The sequence below is a fragment of the Mixophyes fleayi genome, chromosome 6, assembly GCF_038048845.1.
Source record: "Mixophyes fleayi isolate aMixFle1 chromosome 6, aMixFle1.hap1, whole genome shotgun sequence".
NCBI classification, from domain to species: Eukaryota; Metazoa; Chordata; class Amphibia; order Anura; family Limnodynastidae; genus Mixophyes; species Mixophyes fleayi.
Window position 1 is genome coordinate 9,125,242 of NC_134407.1, and position 17,144 is coordinate 9,142,385.

Sequence of the window (17,144 nt, forward strand, 5' to 3'; positions counted from 1 at the left end):
GCTAGATACCTGGGTTAGGAAGGCGAGAGAGCGGTCAGGGGAGGAAAGATAGATTTGCGTGTCATCATAATAGAGGTTGTATTGGAGGCCAAATGATTGAATGAGTTCAACGAGAGAAGTGGTGTAGAGAGAGAAGAGCAGAGGGCCAAGAACAGAGCCTTGTGGGACTCCAATAGAAAGGGGAAAGGGGGGAGGAAGAGCTAGAAGCAGACATGTTAAAAGAGCGGCCAGAAAGGTAGGAGGCAAACCATGAGAGAGCTGTTTCGCAAAGACCTAGGGAGGGAAGAGTGGTAAGGAGAAGAGGATGATCAACAGTGTCAAAAGCAGCAGAGAGGTCGAGAAGTACAAGAAGAGATAAGTGACCTTTGAAATTAGCTGAGAGTAATTTGTTACTTTTCTGAGTGCAGTTTCAGTTGAGTGCAGGGTACAGAAGCCCTACTGAGGAGGGCTAAAAAGAGAATGGGAAGAGAGAAAGTGGGTGAGACAATTGGAGACAAGTCGTTCGAGAATTTTAGAAGCAAAGGGAAGCAGAGATATAGGGTAATAGTTGGGGAGAGAGGATGGGTCGAGGGAAGGTTTCTTTATATCTCTATAAAGAATAAAATGTCTCCTAGTACAATATTGACATTTTTACTAATGTCCTTCCTCACGAGAATCATGTACCATAAAGATTAGTGGAATTGAGCTCATCTATATGATCTGATGATCCACTTTTATCCTTTACTTTTCAACTCTACAAAGCCGGGACGTTGACATGTAACAAGAAAAAAAGTAGAAAGATAATGCAATAATGCTTTTTTTGTTTAACACAACACCTGTGTTTGACCAGCATTAACAGTGCCATCAGGTAGCTCCCTTTAGGTTCTTCTAGAAATGTTTCTGTGTACCTTTACACGGGTGATATATAAAATGTCTATGTAGTAGAGGTTTTTCAAAGATGTGCATATCGGTGGTAGTCATTTTTCAGACGGAAGAAATACAGAAACGTATCCTGACGACATGAAAATGCCGACAGGTTAAATGCCTGTATTTCGGTTTCCATGACACAGATAAAATACAGACATTGTGATTGCTGACAGTGAAAATGCCGACAGTCACAATGCCGACACTAAACATCCTCCCCAGTCATATTAACCCTAGTGCTGGTTGGAGAAAAATCAGGGAGACAAATAGCATGAGGTCTCCCCAATTCTTCTTCAAACAGCCCCGGTGGGCCAGCATAGGGTTGGATTCAAAAATGTTTAAAAGAATACTCATCAGGTCCTCAACAATCACATGATTTCCACAAGAACAAACTGAAGACTTCTGAGAAGAACGAAATAGACAAGCAGCCAAACCCAACGCGTTTTGTCCCATTAAGGTATACGGACTTCTTCAAGGGAAAAAGTCCATATACCTTAAAGGGACTTTTTGATGTAAGTGCAATGTGTATAGGATAAGTCCTGCTTAACATCATACAGCTGTAACTTGTCCTGCTATAAATAAATACTAGGAATATAGGGTGGGATTGCCCCAGAAAACTGGAAACTCCCAGCACACCAAATTAAAATTAGTTCAGCAAAAATTGCCTATTTTACCAGGCAAGTTATGTGTGTTTTATGCACTTATTTATACCTCTTTTTGAAATGCCTACAGGAATTATATCAATGCTAGGACACGTTTATCTGTGCCAGAGTGAGAGTATTTTCCTTACATAAATCCAAGGAAACATCCGTCTAATGTTATACATCTTATTATATAGCAAATGTCCTTTGCTATATAATGATATAAACTTCAACCAGAGAAAAGGTGGGTGGCAGTTATATGAAATCCTTTATATCTTCTGTCAAGTTCATGTATTTTTTCCATTTCCTCAGCCACCCTAGTGTTAGTAGAACTTGTTGCTGACAATTGATGCATCATTAGAAGTTTAGACCAAAGTCAAACTTAATGGATATTGTATTCACTGAATAGGGATAGTTAACCCCATGTCATTGTGAGCAGTTTTTACACGAGAGTCACTTGACATATTTTTCTTTATCTGCGATCGGGATTTGACATTGCTAGATCAGAGTATTATTATATAAGTACCTGTGCATTCAACATTTTTCCACCTTCGGCATTGCTACCTGCTACAGACTTTCCATTGAGCCACTGCAATTCTGGAAAACTGCAAAGAAATTGTAATGTGTCTGCTGAGCAGAGAGGCTCGATAAGAGTAAGATATTTGTAAAGTTGCAACATGCACCAATCAACATGATAATAATTGTGCACTTCTACTTACCATGGCCCAGAAATGACATAAAATAAATCATCTTCCAACATACTCTGGAACCTCCGGTGAAGAAGGAGACTCTTATTACAGTTGATGCCAAATGTTGAATGAAGATGGCAATTTGAGGACATGCACTGACCATTCCCTCATCAGTGTGTAACCCCAGATCTTTTAATATGGTTACTCACAAATATCCACTAGGCAACCTTCTACTGTGGCCAAATATACTAAAGAACGGTCCATCTGGTGGACACATCTTAGAAATTCCAATTGACAAAGGACGTTCTTGTAGCTATCCTCATTTTATTTTACGGGGGTGAATTAACTAACTGCAGGTTTTCGCCCAATCTGACGCGAGGTTTGTAAACCGAGCGATTTAGTAAACCACACATCAAAGCGCTTATTTGTAAACCACATGGTTTAAAACCTCCATCCCAAATGTTATACGTGGGAGGTATAGAAACCGAACCACAGGGCAAAACGCCACCCTTTTTTTAGTAAAAAAGAAAAAAGACCTGATAGCTGAGAGATTATAAACTGTATGCTGTTTGAGCTATCTCGCCTGTTCAAAATAAAAAAAAGCAAACAATAAAATTTACCTCCCCACTTCCATTTCTAAATCATCTGTTCTGGTCCTCTAGAAGGGCAGGGCAAAACATTATCAAGCCCCCATACCTAGAGATAACTGGCCCAATCCTGAGTAGCACTAGGCCCCTTCTGGTATCCTTGGCCGTTGGGTACCAGGGTAATTAAATATTCATGCCATTGTTATTAATAAAATAAATATTAGTGCCTCATTATTAATAAAATTATAGGAAGCGCCTCTTGTTCAGTTAAATAAGTAGCACCCCACTTCTCACTCCTTCCCCCCTAAAGAACTGGGCTCGAGTCTGATGCCTGCTGTTTCTTGTCCACATACGGTTTAGGGGTTTGGAAACCACAAGACATTGGATGCAGCCTCAGTTTTAGTTAATAGTAAATCCTGCGGGCTGGAACTGAAAACTGCAACAGATAAATGACGGTTTGCAAACCGCATACCAGACTGTTCTTTAGTAAACCTAGCCCTAAGCATTTATATACTCGAGCTATCACAGCCTAATGCTTTATCATACTGTGCTACAGTCACTTGCATCCTTTTTAAATATGCCTAACGTACAAACTTAATATGCCGTCATAATGAATTTATCCAGGCAGTTGTATGATTTAGGGGATAATGAGGATGAAATGACTGTATATATAATTCAGACTAATGTGCCAGATGCTTAGTAATGCAATTAGTATTCTGCCCTATTGAATACTAACTGGGACCGGAGCAGACAACGTGGTGGATATGAGTTTATAATGATGCGTAAAGCTCGCAGACAATGCGGGTTACCCCAGACCTAAGTCTTGATGCTGCGTCGCATTATGTTACAGTACCCCACAACCTTTAAGGACTGCTGTAGGTAATAGGAATGGATTTCTCCAGGACATGGTTCAACTGTTCCACTTATTTTGTTTTTAACATTTTGTTGTGTGAGTTCATATTTTTTTCTTTTTATTTGACTTAATGCATGATTACCAGAATACATGGACTGTAGCCCAACGGTCAGGGGGCAATTCAATTACTCACGAACGCTGGTGCAAATAATCACCGATAAAAAAACAATTTCCATCTTGAATAATTCAATTCCATATCTTCATGCGCTTGTCATCCATCTGCATCGCAACAGTGAGAAACTTGCTACCACTTTTAATTAAGATTACAGACAGACACAAAGAGTTTCATTCAATTGTTAAAACCTGTGAAGATGTTGCGCATTATTGGGTGCGGTAAAAGTTACTTATCTCCATTATTTCATATTATTTTACTGTCATGGCAGCTGATCGATACTTAAACGCTACAGCGAAAAATATCCGTTTGCTCCGGAGGATCACATTCAGCTCTACGGAGCCTGCGCGGGTGAGCTGTAAGCTCGATTTCTCACCCTCTGGTATGTAGAGCCCTTTGTTTGAAATGCAGCAAGGATACTTTAAGAAATTGCAATAGTTAGTGTTTAGTACAACAATGATTTAACTCAACACAGATTTGGGTTTTAAGGAGTCAGTTGTGTTACTTCGGGTGTTCAGTGTCTGATCCAGGTTATGTGTGCAGTAAAGGATACCACGCAATTTATAAATTTTCTTGAGAGCGAGATTATTATTATTATTATTATTATTAATTTTAATTTATAGGGCGCCACTAGGTATCCGTAGCGCCGTACAGCGACAGACAGAAACACGATACAGGGTGAGACAGCACGGTACAGTTAACAAAAAGCACAGTAACTCAGAAGCTCAATGTACAGCTAGATGAGAGATGAGAGCCCCCAGCAGGGTAGAGAGAGGGGTAGAAGGGCAGGAGGACCTTGTGGAAGAGACAAGGAGCTCGAGAGCAGAGTTAAGGTGGTAGAGAACAGAGGGAAAGGAGGCCCTGCTCGAAGGAGTGTACAATCTAAGGGGAGGGTAGGACGGACAGAGACGCAAAGGTAGGAAGATGGAATGGGGAGAATGGAGGCTGAGACGGAGAGGGGGGGAGAGGAGAAAGAAAAGGAGGGAGGTAAGAGGGGGACAGGAGGGAGGGCAGGAGTGGGAGGGGGGTAGGCGGAGACTGGGAGGAGGACAATTAGGTGGGGGACTGGAGGGCTTTAAGGAAAAGGTGGGTTTTTAAGGCCCGTTTGAAGCTGGACAAGTTGGGGGAAGTTCTGATGGAGCGGGGGAGCTGGTTCCAATGGAGGGGGACAGCGCGGGAGAAGTCTTAGATGCGAGCATGGGAGGAGGTAACCAGGGGGAAGGAGAAGCGGCAGTCGTAAGCCGAACGCAGAGGGCGGGATGGAGCGTGAATGGAGCGAGATTGAATGATGAGGGGCATTTTATTCCCTAGTAGGAGTAACAAATGTCCGGGTTCTGTCGATTGCACTCAACGTGGCAATGACATCGCTGAGCGGAATGAAGAATCTTTTTTTTCCTCCAAAACTTCTTTCCATGAATGGGAAGATGTGATACCAAACAGAAGATCCTCAACATTGTGGCCGACTTCCTTGGACTATCTCATGACTCCTACTCATTATATCTCATATCAAATTTCAGCGATACATAATGCAGTAACCGCAAGGTATTTTTATCATGTGAGTAGGTTTATTTGGCTTTATTGCCAATGTAAATTAAGCTGTGGAGGTTCTTTTGAACATATATATTTTTTTCTCTTCTCCATCGGACACTTGTTCCAGGGCATTCCCTGAATTCTCTGGTCACACATCTTTAACTCTTGACCTTGTCCTCCACAACTTGACCTGTACACTTATACTTTTCTTGTACTCTTCAGTGTTCATTTAGAGTAAAGCACAAGGGTCGGTTTTAAGCAAAATGAGTATCTCTACGTCCATATAATACTTTTAGTGTATTTCTGACTTGCGCCTCCTTATGATTTTAGAGGTGGAAAAAGTGTGTTCACACAGGACAAGGGCAAGTTAGCGTGAACCTTTGCGGTTAAAAAAGTTTTAAATACAATTAAAAAACACATAAGATACTATAACAGGAATACCCGCAGCTTGGAGTCTTATTATCACACAGCTCCAGATTCGTCAGCACAGGGCTGAATTCTCTAGGGAAATTCGTCCCACAAAAAAAAGCATGTCCACCCCCTAGAAAAAACAGCCTATCCCACACCTGTGCCCGGTGGGTGATAAATATTCAGAGATAGATGTCAGCGTTTTCTCCTGGTGCACTACTGGCCCTAGCAAGCCCTAACAGCTATAAACTGCTTGGGTATGCTGGCACTTGTAGTACTACAAATGCCAGCATGCTCCAGCATCGATGGTCCACTGGGACCTGTAGTGCGCCAGGAAAAAAATATTGTTAAATAAAAACACTGAGACTGGTTATTTATTGATATATTATTGTTATTATTATTATTATTATTATTATTATTATTACAGATTATGTTGCAATTATCATTTTATCATTTAAAACCTTGCAACAAGTTTTTGGCATGCAATCTAGGTGAATAAAATGCTTTTCTACATACTAGTGGATTTAATCACAGGGGTATGACAAGGGGGCGCCGAAACAGGTTTGTCAGTGCAAAATGCAATATTCTATTTGTAATTTTCACCATTATGTTGCTGTATGTTAAGTAAAGTAGAGGAAATGGTCTCAAAATGTACATTTTAGACAGAGCTGAATAGGTAATTTTATCTTAATGCTTCAGAAATGAAGATTTCAATTTGGGGATATTCATTCTTCAATCTTCAACCTGTCAAGGAAATTGCATTAGCAGAACAGCTTTTACAGATTCATCAAACATGAATTAATGTTAGTCTATGCAAGGAAAATAACCGCCGCGGTGAACAATATATCCCTAATAGGACGCCAATCCATTCCCATTTATGTTTCGTTATTCCCTGCACCAAATCCTTTTTCTTCTTTTTTTTCATTGTTGTTCAAAGTGCTCGATCTTTTAATCTGTCAGAATTACTCATTTGCTATTGCAACAGAACTCCAACACCAACAGTCAATGCCTAGTGGTGCAGTAACTGCTGTCAGACTCATCACCGACATTGTAAGATGATCCCTGGGGAGATAGAGAGCGTCCATGTGTGCAAGAGAGCACTGCGCATACAGAGAGGCTTAACACCTTCCACTCCACGGGGGGAGACGTTCACAGCCCTTCCCTTTCTAAATATATAGAAAATTACAATTATCACCATTCTTAGAGACTTCAATGCAGACAGAACAGACGAGAATCCCAAAATAGAGACAAATAATGCTATCAAGATTCCAGAATACACGAGAGAGTTACCTGTATAACTTCTGTAATCAGGTCAACGTGTCACAATGGTTAGTGAGAGGACACAATATATCATCATCATCATCATTTATTTATTTATATAGCGCCACTAATTCCACAGCACTGTACAGAAAACTCACTAACATCAGTGCCTGTGCCAATGGAGTTTACAGTCTAAATTCCCACACACAGACAGATTAGGGTTAATTTTATAGCAGCCAATTAACCTACCAGTATGTTATTGGAGTGTGGGAGGAAATCAGAGCACCCAGAGGAAACCCACGCAAACACGGGGAGAACATACAAACACCGCACAGATAAGGACATAATCGGGAATCAAACTCACGACCCCAGTGCTGTGAGGCAGAAGTGCTAACCACTGAGCCACCGAGCTGCCCATATAGATCTTTTTGAACAACGACATACAAAATGTGTTAACATAAGACTGTGTTTTCATTTCTGAAAGGCAAGTGTGCTAGTAATTGGGAATTAATGGAGTTCATTTCAAGAACGTTTTTTGGGGGAACGGCTTGTCCTTAAAACCTATAGATGTAGTAGTCACAATATATTCCTAGTTTCTAAGTATACGATTCCATCTGTATATAGGTGTAATCAGAGACGGAACTAGGGAGCTGTGGGCCCTGGTGCAGGGAACCGGGGCCCACAGCTCGCTAGTTCCCCATGCATGGGCCCCATTATCTCCATGGGCCCCGCAGCACCGAACCTGTTGCACCAATGATAGTTCAATTTCTGGGTGTAATGTACTTTAGACATACTTGTCTACTTTCCCAGAATGTCAAGGAAACTCACCAGTTTTGGATACTCTTTTGGACGGTGCTGTATACAATACAGCACCGCCGCGGACGCTTCTTTGACAGCGCTGCGGCTGCTATATAGTACAGTGCCACTATGTGTGGCACTTCTTTAGCGGAGGGGTTTCTGGAGACCCAGAAACCCCCCCTGCGTGCGGCCCTGTGCACACACTCAGATAACATTAATACACACGCACGTGGGGGGCAATAAAGGACAAATAGAGGGGAATTACTAAAACTGTATCGATAGACAAACTGTACGGGCCCCTGACTCACTCCCCCGTGATACCATAATTGTAGTATATTAGCTTTTATATGTTTTCATATTCTTTTACTATACCTATAAGCGGCAGATTCAGTCCACGGCAGGGGAGGGGGGCTGGCTAATTTTAGGCTGGGGTGCAAGACTCAACTCAGCAGCCTATTAGGATCACTTTAAAGGAAAATAATGCAGGCGGCCCAGTGACCCAGCCCAAGGTAGCCCACTATGGGACCGGCCTGGGGGGCAGATGCCCCCTGCCCCCCCAGCCCAGCCTACACCTGATTCACAGGAGCATTATTACTCTAAGTATGGTAATTTTAACGCTGATTTTTGCTCACTGCTCACAGAGCTGCGAGCAAAAATCAGCATTGTAATTACCATGCTAACGGTAATAAAGCGCATCTATTACCGTAGTACCGGTAATAGTGCGTTGCTCTAAAGAACAACGCAGGGAATTGAATCTGCCTATAAATGTAGTATCTGTTACTACTTCAATTTGTTGCTCTAAGCAGACAGATCCAGTCGCACACTAAACTATATAAAGGTACACAGGGTGAGTATGATTCAACATGATTAAATCAAAAGCATAATGGAACAAGACATTTAGAGACATATTCAATTACGTTTCCGGCCCTTGGGAAAGCGCGTTACCGTGGAACCTGTGCAGTATTGCCGGTAATACGATATCGCAATAACGTGGATTTTCATTCGTAACCATATGGGGTGCGACCAAAAATCCACGCTATTGTGGTACCGTCGATTAACTTTGCGGCCCATTCCGGCGCGATCCCGCGGACTGGAAGCGTAATTGAAAATGCCCCTTAGGATCCCACTGAAAATAGGAAATGGGTTTTGGGGATTAAAATTGGGATAATTCTTTGTATTTATAGGTAGTGGTCCTCTAATATCATAACATCTCTTCCACTTACATCCACATTTCACTCAACTTAAACAGCTGTACCCCTTTCACATGGCATATGAACTGTACTTTGAAATGCCCCTTGTGTCAGATCTCACATGCACATACAATGGATATATTGTGGAGAGCAACAATACTGGGTAAAGCTTTATGAATCAGTGCAATACATTCTGTAACTTTAAGGTCAAAATGTAACTTTAAAAAACACAACTGAGAATATCAGTCACATGGATACCACCATAAAAATGGAGTACCCTATACGTTCAACGGTCACTTGTGTGCTACGTCTGACTGTATTAATAAGCGCTTTCATTTTTTGCGCTTTAATTAACTGTTAGATTTTCTAAAACATTTCCTGATGAGTTCCCTATCCCCGTGTGTACGTATAATGTTCTGACACACTACAGCACGCCCAGCCCACCATGATTCCTGCTTTGTAAGAGCTACACGGCTTGTTTAATAGCCCTCCACACTCTGCCAGCTGACATGTGCGCCAGGGGGATTCCTTGAAGGTTTGTGGCGGTATTGAAATTGCAGGACCAACAGCTCGGTGCTCCGGCTCTGCACCAGGGAACGGAGCTGGGTCTGAAACACTTTTGGTCATTTCGAAGAATCACTCAAAGTGACAGCTAATTAATGACACTGGCGGTTAAAGTTTCAGGACACTTGGCTGCGAGAGAAACTGTGCGTCTTTCCGAAAGAGTTCAATGTCAACTTGTGGCCGACGAGCCAACGCACAGCACGGGGTGTTTTTCTTTTCTCTTTACAGAATTCTGACCTTAGAGGTGATATTTGTCTACAAGTTTCTACAATATTCTTTAACTAACAGATATAGCCAAGACACAGATCTGACCTAAACATTCCGCTGTGAGGGAAGACGTGTGACAACTGGTGCCCGTCCCATCCATCATCCAAATAAACGTACGCTTATATCAGTGTGGTGTCTACAATAAAATACAATTATTATTATTATCTTTTATTTATAAGGTGCCACAAAAGTTCACCAGCGCTGAACATTAAATTTACAGTAGTATACAATACACAGAGAGCAACGATCCATAATGCATTATATAATACATTATTAAACTAAACATAATTGTAGTCTACTAGTCAACAGATTACACACAGATAACTTAGTGAAGCAGATTGAGTTATTTAAAGGAGTGTGAGTGAGAGTGAGAGTTATGTCCAACGTATAGTAGGACTGGTCAAGAAAAGAGGGATAGGGATGCAGACTTAGAGGTACACAGGGTGATACAATAGTAGAAGAGGAACATGAGGAAAGAGGGCCCTGCTCCTGAGATCTTATGTCCTAAAGGATTATTTGCATACTTACCAATAGTTAAAACCCAAAGGAGAGATCCCAGGGGGAGGAGATTAGCAGGGGCGGGCTGGGCCGGGGGGCAGGGGGGCACAGGCCCCCCGGGCCGCTCAGACTTTCCGCTTTTAGGCCGGCCGGCTGCCCCCCGATGCAATTTCTCCGGATTTTTACCTGCGGCCGCATTAATGATGCGGCCGCATCCCGTGTAATGAGATGCGACCGCCTGTGTGCCCCCCGTCTGAAGTATCCCAGCCCGCGCCAGGAGATTAGGTGCAGGTGAGAGGGAGCACGGTGATGCAATCACCATGGCCCCCCCACCAGCTGTCCAATGCCGTGATTTGTGCCATCAAGCCTTGCCTCCATCCGCTTCAATAGTAAAGTTGGTGAGATCCGTGAGGGAGCTCTGTTCTTTCAGGATACCAAGAGACTTGTCAAAATTCGTGAGTCTCTTGGACTTTGCGGGAGTGCAGGTATTAATGATTGTCTTATAGATTATCATTAGATCTATTTACAAGGTGTAAAGCATTCATTTAACCCAATGCAACAGGAAACCTTGAATATTTTAAATTAACTCCGATCCATAAACTGTCACCCAAGAAAACCCACTTCCAAAGGTCAATTTATTATAAGCCCACTCATGTCTCCACATACTGAGGACATTTATGAAATATTTTCTATATGAAAACTGTTCTATCGAAACCCCGGTGAAACGCACATCAGAGTAGACGTCATTGTGACGTCGATACCTGGAAGTGGCAGCTTCGGCTGTCACATCGTGGGTTTATATATAAACTTAGGAAGATGTTATCTATATATTAACAAAAGAACCTCTGAATCGCACACATAAGGGGATTCTAATTGCGGTACTCTATCATCACAGCGTCAATGTGCTGGCGATAACATCATTTAAGTGCGAGTTCTATGATACTATACGAGCACTGAACAATTTGATCAGCAGCATATAGAGCATTAGAGAGATCGATGCTAGGATTGCTGGACAAGTGAATTAGATATAAGTTAATGGGGTAATGAGCTGAACCCCACGGCTAATGTATGACATGTGATCATGAAGTGACCAGACAGATAGTGGTGTATTAGACATAGGACAGAGGGATTATATATGAGTTATTTAACAAAACTTGCTAAATGATTGAGATTTTTGGATGTGAACTTATTGTATCTGATTTAGAGAGATCTATCTCTACCAACAAACCATAAGTGGTGAACAAAACATCATCATGATCATTTATTTATGTAGCGCCACTAATTCCGCAGCGCTGTACAGAGAACTCGCTCACATCAGTCCCTGCCCCATTGGAGCTTACAGTCTAAATTCCCTAACATACACACACAGACAGACTAGGGTAAATTTGATAGCAGCCAATTAACCTACCAGTATGTTTTGGAGTGTGGGAGGAAACCGGAGCACCCGGAGGAAACCCACGCAAAAACGGGGAGAACATACAAACTCCACACAGATAAGGCCATGTTCGGGGAATTGAACTCATGACCCCACTGCTGTAAGGCAGAAGTGCTAACCACTTAGCCACAGCCATATAAAGCTTGGATATACTATTACAGTTTTTATATATCCCTTTACTACATCTTAATCCATCTATGTTTACCTCTTACCCATGGTGTGATAGACCGCCGTGCTTATACAATTATTATATGGAGTCCTGGAGACACTTTAACAAAAGAGTCCAAGACATGAATTCATCTGGTCCATATGATATATAATTTCACAATGCAGGTGCTGATGTTAAACATGAGAATCACACGTGTCCTCGAGTAAATGGGATATTTCACTAAATATGTTTATGTTTATGGTTTTTATATTTCACCTTCTTTACGTCCTGGTGAATATTTTATTTTTGACATACAAATAAAAGTTAAGTTTTATAACTGTTATGCCAATGTGGACTGGAGTGCTCTCTAACTTTTCTCCATTAACCTTGATCAAATATTATTTTGTCTATAGGTAATTGCTAAGAAAAAAAGAACTTTAATCCATTGCATCCAATAAGATGGTGGCTTTCATTTTCATTTCAGTTAGAGTCTGATTGGTTGCTTAACACCACTTTTTTTTAGCAGTTGCCAATTAAACAGCTTTTATAAATTTTCCCCAACATATATATATATATATATATATGACCTCAAAAAATTTTATGACAATAATTGTGGGTACTCTACAACCGCCTGCACTTAATGGCCAGACACATAGATACCACAATGCCGATTTTGCCCAGAGGAATTTGGTAATGTTCCGCAATACCGAGAATGTTGTGGAGGTAGTTACTAAGAAGCAAATGTCAGGGTGTTAGGGGCAAATTCAGGATTTGTAGAGGGGGGTTTCCACACCACGCCGCCAGTGGGCGTGACCAGCATGCATGGGGGCGTAGCTATAATATTAGACAGTGCTTGGCTGCTCTCCAACTCTTCCTATCCCCATAATATACATGGGCAATGCTGTGGCACTACTGTTAGGTGCACGCAGCTCTCCCTTTTCAAGCAGAGCCATGTGAAGCGGGAGCAGGGTCCAGTCACCTCAATTATACAGTGCCCCAGGCTTGGAGGGGGTTTCCAGGCAGTAGGAAACCCCCCCTTGGTTTGCCTAAGGGTGTATGGAACAGTCTAAAGCTTACACTGCCGTTGCACAGCGCTGGGGGCTTGATTGCAGTTCTGACCAGGGCGCTAGCTAAGTGGAGTTTATATGTTCTTTTTGTGTTTATGTGAAAGACGACTACTGCCATGTCCGATGAGAGTGCGGTGCTATCAGATGACTTAAGGATATATACATATATATAATAAACTATTTTACAAACTTCTCATACCTCGTTTAAGATGAAGTTCCCAGCAGTAAAAGTCTATTTATTTCATTCCAAAAACCATCTTTGTTTAACATACATAAAAATAATTCCACTAGACCTCATCAATAGTCTGTAAACTGCATCGTTCTTTTACAGCATAGATCATCATCCCTAAACAAAGAGTTTGAGAGCTCCGTTACAGATTTTGGGCTGCACTTAATTGCTGGTTTTACGAGCCGCTGTGCAGCGGGGTATTTAAACTAAATCACAATAGATTTTCTATTGATAAAAATATATCGGCAAAAGATTTTAAACACTGATTTTTATTTGATTTACTGTATAGTTAGTCTCGCTTTGAGTTAAGTGAAATACGTTATAAATTATAGGATGTATTCTGCTACAAAGCTGCACAAAAAAAAAAAATGTGTATTTTGCGAGTTCTGTAAGTAATTGGATACAGTGTGGGTTAGAATACTGATTATAAGTTTTCTACCAACAATTACTTGCTTGGCTGCACAAATCAATCCGGTATGTGCAAGAGATACATCTGGCAGCTATAGAACAGAGCGCGATTTAAGGGAGATAGACGTTCAGTAATTGTTGTACAAGTACTACCAATTGTTCTAAACAGAAATCAGTCAGTTACTTTATTGTAATTGCTTTTCCTCTGGTTATCAGATACTGTTGAGCCGGCTGGTAAAATGGGCAGTCTCTTTGTCCGCCTGTGCGCTACTGAAGTTGGGCAGATACGTTCAGTCCTTCGCTAGGTAACCTGGGTGAGTTCTCAATACCTTATTGTATTTAAGCCTGATTGGGAGCTTAATAGAAAGTTGAGTTGACCCTGAAAACATGCTGTAATCCATGTATAAAAACATGGACCATGGGTGGAACTAACCATTGCAAACTGTGATCATGCACTAGGGTCCGGAAGATGGAAGAAACCCTTTAGTGCTTTATGTCTTCCCTGCACCTTAGCGGGTGATAACTCTATATGGCCAGCGGTAACCTCTTTGATAGACAGGATGAGGCTGTAACATGCACCATTTGTGCTGGCAAAGGGCTTTTTGTCATGGTAATAACCAAGAGACCCTATCAGAAACTAAGTGTAGGAACATCTGGAGGATAAAGGTGGTCCGTGACTGGATATTAGGATTAATACTCTGCTGAGTGATGGTCTCTGATGTGTTTTAGGGGCAGTACGGTGGTTTTTAACAGTAATCTCTATTTTTTTCGTACCAACAGGCAAATAAATTACTTTTTTTTTTTTTTACCAACCAGCAATAATTTTACTCAACATTCCAATTACACAAGTTTTAGGTTGACAGGTTAACCTTATATTCAACAGCTCATAGATAACTCCTTATATCTTTCCAAAACTGGTTAATGTGGCAATGTCCACAGAAGATGTAAGAAAGTTCCCTCTTCCCATCACATTTTGGACATGATGAGGACTCTCTTCCCTCTACTATAAATTTGCAAATGAGCCAGGTACGCCTTATCGCAATTAGAGTCTGTACAAATATGTTACAAGCATTTAGAGATAATACCTTAGACTAATGTAGTGTAATCGTCCAGTCGTCCTCCAATATACCATCCACATACCCTCTCCATGGATTTGCTAATGATATTAATGTATCATAGTTATTAGATCATAGTTTTCCTAATACATACTGGATCTCAGTTTTGGACAGGGTCCTGCCAGTAATCTCTTTTAAGTAGATTTGTTTCTAATTCCATTGTCTATTTATAGCATGTTTTATCCGCAGGTATTCGAAAGCCATTTATTTATTTATTCAATGCTTTTGATAAAGATCTGTAAGTGAAAAAAATATTCCAATTACAAAAAGAACTTCCCCTGTATAGATTCCCATTATTTTCCATAGATTCAGAATCTTAAGATTCCTAATCCTTCTGGGGATAATTGATGCGGAATGTTGGAGAACATACAGGAATTGTTGGTCAAGTCTCCATCTTACCAGCCATTGTTATCATCACTGGAATAATAATTAGTTCTACTTGAAAGTAGCCACCACTCCCAAGTATTTAAGTGCAGTAGAAGAAGCCAGGGGAACGCTCTTACAGGACTGTAGGTTAATTAGAAAAACAAATGATTTGTTGCAATTCATCTTGATATTCAGAAAATGTAGCAAATTTATTAATAACCTTTAGAACTGTTTAAAAAAATCATCAGGATCATTTGGAAACGAATATCATGGGCATAGAATCCACTTTTTTAAATTAATACTTCATAATTAATACACCTGGTTGGAACCTGACTCTTAGATATTTGCATAGGAATATCATCATCATTTATTTATATAGCACCACTAATTCCACAGCACTGTACAGAGAACTCACTCACATCAGTCCCTGCCCCATTGGGGCTTACGGTCTAAATTCCCTAACATACACAGACAGACAGACTAGGGTCAATTTGTTTGCAGTCAATTAACCTACCAGTATGTTTTTGGAGTGTGGGAGGAAACCGGAGCACCCGGAGGAAACTCACACAACCACAGGGAGAACATGCAAACTCCTCACAGATGAGGTCATGGTCAGGAATTGATCTCATGACCCCAGTGCTGTAAGGCAGAAGTGCTAACCACTTAGCCACCGTGCACTACTGAAGTTGGGTAGATACATTCAGTCCTTCACTTGGTAATCTGGGTGAGTTGTCAATACCTAATTGTATATGATCCATTTTGAAAAAATATCCCCAAAACCAAACGTTACCATGATGTAGTTCCATTCCAGAGAATATAATTCTTGAGCCTGCTTTATCATGGCCATTGGCTCATGTAATTGGATGTATCACATGGTTGCCTCACATCCAATCACATTACAGGGAAGAATATCTGCTTCCTCAGTCTCACAAGCCTGATAACATGGGAATGGATACACATACAATCACATCACATGTTATGCCACTGTGTTTTATCCCATTAGTCTGTACATACACGGGTTACCTAGGAGACTGCAAATTGGTTGCTCAGATCTATAAACATTTAGCTCAATAATACACACATGTAATTGGATATATCACGTGATTGCTTCACTTCTAAATCACATTATGGCCAGGGATACTTGCTGCCTCAGTCTCACAAGCCTTATAGCATTAAACAGTACAATTGGTCTATCCCCACTCACTCCCACCCTTCGAACCTGTGTACACAAATGTACGGTATTAGAGACTAGTGAAATTGTTGTGGAATTTGGAGGAAACTTTTGAGGTACATTTTTGGGATTGCAAAAGTAATTTTGGGTAGAATCATGTAAACATTTTTTTTTTAGTTTAGCTCATTTTGCCTATTGTTTAAGACATAGTTCTAAAATGTAAAAAAGATAAAACAAACACACACAAATTACAGAATTGACTGACATGTAAGGTCTTTTCTGCCATCAAATTCCACGCTTCTCTATAAGTATGATATTTACTCCAAAATACTGATAAAAGAAAGCTGTATCTACCCTAAATGAATAAACTGCTCTAATAGACTAAAAAATAAAAACATCATTCTCAGTAAAAGTGACAGATCTCAAAATCAAAATTGGTCTTGTCCTGAAGAGATGAAATTCCTCCAGTCATTATCATTCTGCTTATCTTTAGAGGTAGGTAGAATGTATAGTGATCTCTGGAATCATTGAAATGTTATAAATGACAAAATAGTTTTATTATTAAATATGTTTAATGCAGAAAAAGCATCATAGAGTCAAAGTAGAATTCTAATTAAAATGTTTAATATACCTTTAAAACTTCTACCAATCCTGCTACCACCACCACCCTAAATCCATGTACTCATTAAAAAACTTACAAGCTTTATTTTTTTAATCATACAAAATCCAAATAATCAACATTTTACAGGAAAAAATCTCATTATTCAAAGCGCAAAACATATCTTGCATTCGATAAATAAAAAAAGGCTGATATTAGTAAAAAGCTAAAATGAGAATGGATACAC